At 41.5% G+C, this 7,500-nt stretch overlaps 1 long non-coding RNA gene across 1 annotated transcript in view; it reads right to left on the reverse strand.

The window, feature by feature from the left end:
* LOC134452005 (uncharacterized) overlaps positions 1 to 6,032 on the reverse strand; it is a 57,342-nt gene extending 51,310 nt beyond the window's left edge. The window contains exon 1 of the long non-coding RNA XR_010035329.1: positions 5,794 to 6,032. This is a non-coding gene — a long non-coding RNA (uncharacterized LOC134452005). The remainder of the gene's footprint in view (positions 1 to 5,793) is intronic.
* Positions 6,033 to 7,500: the final 1,468 nt, after the last annotated feature.

Here is a 7,500-nt window from a genome sequence, read left to right on the forward strand (position 1 = left end):
AATACGACAAAAGTGGTTCTCATTACCGAAATCAGTCAATATTTCGAAATGAAAAATATTTTTTCATTTTAAACTTGCTTGGTAATAGGGTATTCCTTTTCAGAATTCAACAATGGTCATGAATTAGCTATGTCATAATTACTCAAGTTACAGTTAGCATTATTGTGCTGAGCCATCTCATTACCGCAATACACATTCTCATTACCGCAATGTTTTAAGTACCTTTCGGTAATGAGGATTGTCAATTTCGGTAATGAGACTCTATGGTGATTTACATTTAGAATATATTTTCATGACATATATGTATTTCGCTTTTTATTTATGTACATTTTTTTAAACATGCAACTGCAACCTTAAATAGAAATTATATTTTTGCAGTATAAATATTGTCACTATGTCACTTAATTATAGTTAAAGCACTTGATGGAAGTGTTAAGTGAAATTGCATCCATTTCAGGTTGAAATATGCAATTGAATCGATATTCGATATACAATATTGTAAGTAAACAAAGCAAAAGTAAATGCCTAACATATGCAATAGTTCCTTCAACTAATGGGGGTTGTCTGTAAAAGTGATCAGCTCCATATACATTACATAGGCTAAATTCAGTGGTCATATAGGTGTTGTTCATAGACCATTTTTCTGTTCTCATCCTTTCTGGCTAATGTTGTGGTAACATTTACATTTTGTCCCACCCTTGGAAGAACAATAACTTAATCGACTATGGGCCAGAAACCCTGTTGTGAGAGTTCATTGAGAGTAGCAAGTCACAACTTAATTCTTGCTCACATGCCAACCCATGAATCAATATTCTGGCTGTTTCCACCCTCGAAATGTGGTCTTTTGATGCAAAAAATGATCAAATTGCCTAGTGATGTCACCCAATGCAAAGGCAATTGCAAACAACGAAGCCAGCACTCGCAGTGAAGTTGTGAGATTGTGTAGATGGCAAAAAGGGAAAAAGTTGGGAGACAAAATCGACTCACTTCAAGTCTATGTGCTTTTCCAGAAATTGACAGGTTTTTTTGCTTCCTGTGTTTGGTTGTCATACCCTCATTTGTAGTGGGTTTGAGTATTTATCCTTTTTTACTAACTTGACTTCCTTCCAAAATCTTTGTGGTGTCACAAAAGGCTTGGCATTTGAAATAGCAGTGAATAGGCCTTTTTAGTTAATTCAGTGTGAAGCAGTTTTTAGAATATTTCAATCAAAACTAATAAGAAGAATCATTTGGAGGAATGCTGTAGTTGCCTTTACACTTTCCCAAATTAGAAACTGCTTATGCATGTTGTTTGCAACTTTTAGCAAGGTTTCAGGCCCCATACTCCGATCCTTTAGCCATGCTCAAACACCCATGTACCCATCTTTTAGTCATGCTGTGGGTTCTTGATGTCCTGGGTAAGTGGAGAGGCAACTGGATGAAAACAGCCTCAAAATGCACTTTGCACTGATTTAGCTGAAAATGCCCATTCACAGCAATTCAAAATTCCAAGTCTATTGTGCCACCCGTTGACAAGTACCAAACATGCTAGAAAATGACAAGGAAGTTCAGGTAATGCAATGGAACAATACTGCAAGAGAAGAGCAGGATTTTGCAACGTTTTAATTCTGTGTTTCATGCACCCTATACTATTATGGGCATGTCTGTCCTGAAAACCAAACATTTTTTCAAAAATGCGAGTGAAGTGAAAGCCCACTTGGGAAACTACAACTCCCATTGTCATTGTGATCCAGCACTCCACAGCACACACATGAGCACTGCACACAAAAGAATGGCATTTATGCCTCATCCCCAATAGCACCTGAATGGAAGCAGTACTATGATCAGGGTACCTCAGTCATGGAGGAGGATGGGGGAGATCACTGGTTAATTACTCCCTCCACCAACCTGGCGGGTCGGGAATCGGGAGTCTGATGATGACCTAACCCATGACTGCCATTGATGTGCAATGTGCAACACAAGCAGTTAGTGGTGTTCAGTGATATTTCATAACACATAACGTTCATTGTGAATTCCAGCTTTGGTCCGGACAGCATTATGGTGATACTGTACCGAAAATGTACCGAACTGTGACCCTAAAACCAAGGTGTACCGAAATACCATACAAGCTACTCTAGTCATCTCTTGTTCCTCCTACTACCTACTTCCTAGTTGCCGGTGCGTGCTGAGTCAGAAAAAAAGTCCAGTGCACGACCTCGCACTGCGACATGATTTTCCTTCTCATGACAGATTTAGATTTCTGGTCCACTATAGATTTTTGGCTGGAGAGATCAGTGGTGAGTTGTGATGTCATTCAGGGTGGGGATGAGGAGTGGGATGTATGCGCTTCATTGGGGTCATCAGGTGGCTACCCTCCGGTGTTTTGATGATGGACTAACTTTAACTTCAGAGTGCACCCCTTGGCCTTCACCCCCTATACTATGATGTTACTTTGGTGCCCAGGAGGGGCCTCGCCTCTTCACCTACTGCAGGGGTGGGGAACCTTTTTCATTCGAGGGGCCTCTTCAAATTTATCTGAGGGCCGTAAAAAGTTCTCAGGAGAGCCGTATTAAGAACGCAAACCCAGGATTTCCCCCTGCACATTAGGCCTATATTGAAGGCAGCCACCTTTAAAACAGACCCCACCTTCTCTAGTTCCCCTGAATATAACTTAATTGTATTGCAAATGTTGATTCCTTTACAAAATATGTCATATTTCATGTGAAGCTGCATAACATTGATTTTATATCGGGGGCCTGATTAAACGGCCTCAAATGGCCCTCGAGACAGGTTCCCCACCTATGGTCTTTTATGGTCTTTGGCTGGGTTAAGTCTTGAATCTATCATTCTGAATATCCTTCAGTAGCTTAATGAATGGTTTTATATAGAATATATTTATCATCTTATTAGGTGTCATTTGATTAGTTCTGCCCAGGAGACTCTGTCATTGTGCTAATAATAATAACAAATCACATCAATTACTAATATTAGGCTTTAGTTCAATTTATTCCTCCTTATTCTCATTACCGAAAACTCATTCTCATTACCGAAATGTATCCCTCATTACCGAAATGAGCACTTAATTGTAAAAAAAAAGTACTAAAGGAAAACTGTATTCATATATATTTTTTATGAACACAGTACCTTTCATGTTTCTTTCACTTCAATATATTTTTGGACCGAAATTGTAGGTTTTCACTGATTTATTCTAAAATTAAAGAGGAAAACAAATGATCCTATTGCGGTAATGAGGTAAAATGGTAAAATTCTTAAACTACAATAATAAGAAAAAAAACTTTTTTGAGTGTTTTATGTAGCCCCTAGTACAACTATCAATATTCAATGAACAAAACTGCAAGAACAATTAAGTTTCCTAATACATTTCATGAAAGAAAAAAATTGCGGTAATGAGCATTTTAGCAGACATGGACTTTTAAAACGTTAAAAAATGTGTTTTAAATAATTGTCAGGTAAGTTGATATTATTGTGCTTAGTAACTGTACACTTTAATGTAACCGATTCAAAAAGAAATTCAATCAAAAAAGCATTTTGAAAAAATGGTTGTCAAAACACCTTTGTTGCACGTTTCGTGAGAATCACCCTTATATGTATTATGACAAATTGACTGCAGGATTTCTGAGCCATACATATCACCTCTGAAGTCATTCCCAGTCTGGTGATACAGCAGGGGAAAAAAAACTAAGAAGCACTTGTGAAGTTATGGACCATAGTTGGTCATACAGAACTAATCCAATGATTTATTGCACTAGTCTGTGATATTACATCGCACAGCTTTAAACAATATTGGCTGTTGACCTGAGATATTCCACACTCAAACGCTATAAAAGGAATCTTCACCTGAGAGCCTACCGGCACGGGCAGCTTGTAGAATCGGGGATGCAGAACAAGAATAACAGACTTAAGGCTAAAATTAGAGGAAAAAAGGAGGAAGAAAAAGTAGTCCACTTTAAAAAAAAAAAAAGGTCTGAGTGTGTGAAAGTTAACTGAACAACTACACATCACTGGAGTAGGATAACTGCTACCGTACTGTTTTGCCTGCTTATGGTGTGTGTGTGTGTGTGTGTGTGTGTGTGTGTGTGTGTGTGTGTGTGTGTGTGTGTGTGTGTGTGTGTGTGTGTGTGTGTGTGTGTGTGTGTGTGTGTGTGTGTGTGTGTGTGTGCTAGTATGCATGTGAGGCAGAGTTCAAGCACAAAGCGGTGAATTGGTGTTTGCGCTTGACCAGCACTCTGCAGGCTACACATCTGCCAACACAGAAGACAAAAGGCACTAACTGCTCCCATTTACACATCAACACAGTTCACACCTCCCTCTCTCTCCCTCCATCTCTCTCTCCTCCCTCCATCTCTCTCTCCTCCCTCCCCACATCTCTCTCTCTCTCTCTCTCTCCCTCCCTCCCTCTCTCTCTCTTTCTCTCTCTCTCTCTCTCTTGCTACTGGCAGCCCACGTCCAGTCCTACTAACAGCACACTTTGCCTTCTTATCGGGCCCACAAACAAATTTAATTAAACCACCACTAACACATTACTGCAGCTTTCGACTGTCGATGCCTAACCAGCAGACACTGAACAGAGTAGGCGAGAGAGAGAGAGAGAGAGAGAGAGAGAGAGAGAGAGAGAGAGAGAGAGAGAGAGAGAGAGAGAGAGAGAGAGAGAGATGGACTCGGGTCACGTATGTGATCTATTATTGAAACCAAGTTGACAGTTCATCCGCGCGAACATGATTTACATACAAGTAGGACTAATTGGCAGTTGAGGAAGGGGTGAGCGGCAGGCACCTAAGGGGAGACCTCGCGCTGGCCTTTCATTACTACCTCCCATGACCTTTTGACTTGACCTTTTGACCCGCACTGCCTCTCTTATTAACCAAAGCCACAGGAAACCTCATCATAATCCGGAGCTCAACACGGAACCTGAGTGCAGACATCACACGCTAGGATCACTGTAGGGACACGCCAGAATAAAAAATGTCACTGTGTTGCGAGGTAATGTACCAAGGTAAACAATGTAATAACCACTCACAGTCGGGGTCACCTTGCCAAATAGGCTACACCAAGTACATAAAGTCCCAAAATACAATATTGCAGAACGCAACTGGTTTTATTAAACTAAGGGCACAAACATGAGGTCTAAATTGAAAGCGAGTAGCCCAACAATCCTAACCGTCAACATATGCGACATGCTGGCACAAATTTACAGTGCGAACCAAACCAGGGGCATTTGTCAGTTCACTTCGGTGCCATCTGGGTCCGGTCTGTTCAAGTAGCATAGCCTATAAATTCAATGTTACCTTGTGAAAAGGTGCTATAAAACTCGTCTGCTGTCCTGACAGATACAAGACACCATACTGGTCTTCTGACATTGACAAAACGCATTGCTTTTCTGAAAGAATGGCAAAAAATGGCCATGTCGACCCTCAATCTACTCCCACACACAGATACCCACCACGAAATGAGATGCAAGATTTAGAATGATATTTTCAGAAAATGATTTGTCGCCTCCTGGACACAACAACAAAAAGGTGCCATATTTTTTCTGGTATAAGGTTCATTTGTTCTTCAGACTGTTATAACGCATTCATTCTCTTTGGACAGTGTGCGTATTCGCTGCATTCGCTCGCGGAGAGAGAACGACGGACAAATGCAACATTCATTCATTTCATACATGAACATGTCACACTATTGACTGAATGGACAATAGACTGGGTATCGGTTGTCGGACTGTAAACAACACAAACACATTTTTGACAAATCATTCTTCACAGGTTTTGAAGCATTTACATTCTGCTCCGCACATACCTGGTTCCGCTAAATGGTCATGGACAGTACAGTCGAAAAGGCGCGAGGTCTCTGATGTTGGACACGAGGGGAAATCCTTCGGCAAGTCTTCGGAAAACCAATTTGAGTCCACATGCGCACCTTCACCAAAAACACACAAATAAAACGAATAATGTAGAGAGTCTACAGCGCGTATTTGTTCGGACTGAGCTGGACTCCTCGACCTGTAGTCAAGGCTGACGGAATTGTTTATTCTCGGAATCCCCTCGCTCTCGAGAACTCTGCAATGGACACTCCCCCTCTTGCTTCAGACAACACCCTTAAAGGTGCAGTTCCCAGTTTAAGCGACTCCTGCGCATGTGTCATCCGGGTGTTCTTTATTCTCAGACAACTATTCCACTTATTCAAATGCATACTTTCGTTAAAGAAAAAAGAAACAGTTAAGCAATAGGGACTAATTCAAAATATTCTCAATCAAAGCCAATTCAATTTAATTCATGTAGGTCTAACCTACATCTTTCCAGGTTAACCATTTTAAAATAGCTGCAAGCTCTTGAATTAATTTTAGTTCATTCATTAAATTGGGGGACTCTTCCTGGCATGGTGACCAGATTATACTTGGTTATGGAAAGTGGAACAGTCCAACCTCCTGCCCTATAGCAACCTTTAGCAACCTCCATTGTTAAATAACCGGTGTAATATATTTTGGGCCACTGGTAGAAAGGTTGGTGCTGTTCAGAGGTGGTCATTGCAAATAACAGACAAATAGCAGTAGGCTGGGTCAAACACACACACACACACATGCGCGCACGCACGGCCACGCACACACTCGCGCGTGCGCGCTCACTCACTCACACACACACACGCACACACACACACACACACACACACGCACGCATGTACGCACGCACGCATACACACACACGCACACACTTCTGCCTGTAACTGTATCTGAACACACTCAACAGGAAATGTGGATACGTAAATCATGTTCCCTGGTCTGTATGTTCCCGAACCGTTATTTTTAGCAACAAAAAATAATTTGGGACATTAAAAAAAGTGCTGAAAAAGAGCATCATTGCCGATTTAGGAGGACATCTAGACAGTCAAACAGATATTTGAGAAATGCATCAGCACAAATACATCAGGTGAGGCGTGAATCACCAAAGTCATTCTTCACTAGACCTTTCCCATCAGCTGCATTGCTAAGGCTGGCTACATCTATTTCTCCATTTTGTACGCTAAGTTAATAATATGTATGCATAACGTCTTTCATCCATCCGCCTTTGCATTCTTCCAGCCCACAGTCGACATTTTGTGGTCACCCGAAAGTGGTGGGATCAGCAATTTAAGCAGGATCTTGCCAAGATGACCTTTGAACCCGACTCGACCTTTCATCTTTCACCTTTGACCCCGAATGCCACATGAATGGAGATACAATATCCTGCCTTTCATTCCTCCCCCCACACTCGCAGCTCTCTGACCTCTGACCCTGTGACCCCGTGACCTGGAGGGAGCGTTTCACAGAAATGTGCCTGGTGGATCCTTCACCTTTGCCCTCTGAGAGGAGACAGGCATGTGTGTGCTTTTCTTAGTAAACATCCCCACAACTTTGTTTTTCGCCGTTATTACGCACAGTGTTACAGAGTCTGTGACACCACAGTCACATAACACGACACCACTCATTAACACGGCTACACTTCACTTCTAACTCTAACTCTAAGGCCA

The sequence above is a fragment of the Engraulis encrasicolus genome, chromosome 7 (genome assembly GCF_034702125.1).
Source record: "Engraulis encrasicolus isolate BLACKSEA-1 chromosome 7, IST_EnEncr_1.0, whole genome shotgun sequence".
NCBI lineage: Eukaryota > Metazoa > Chordata > Actinopteri > Clupeiformes > Engraulidae > Engraulis > Engraulis encrasicolus.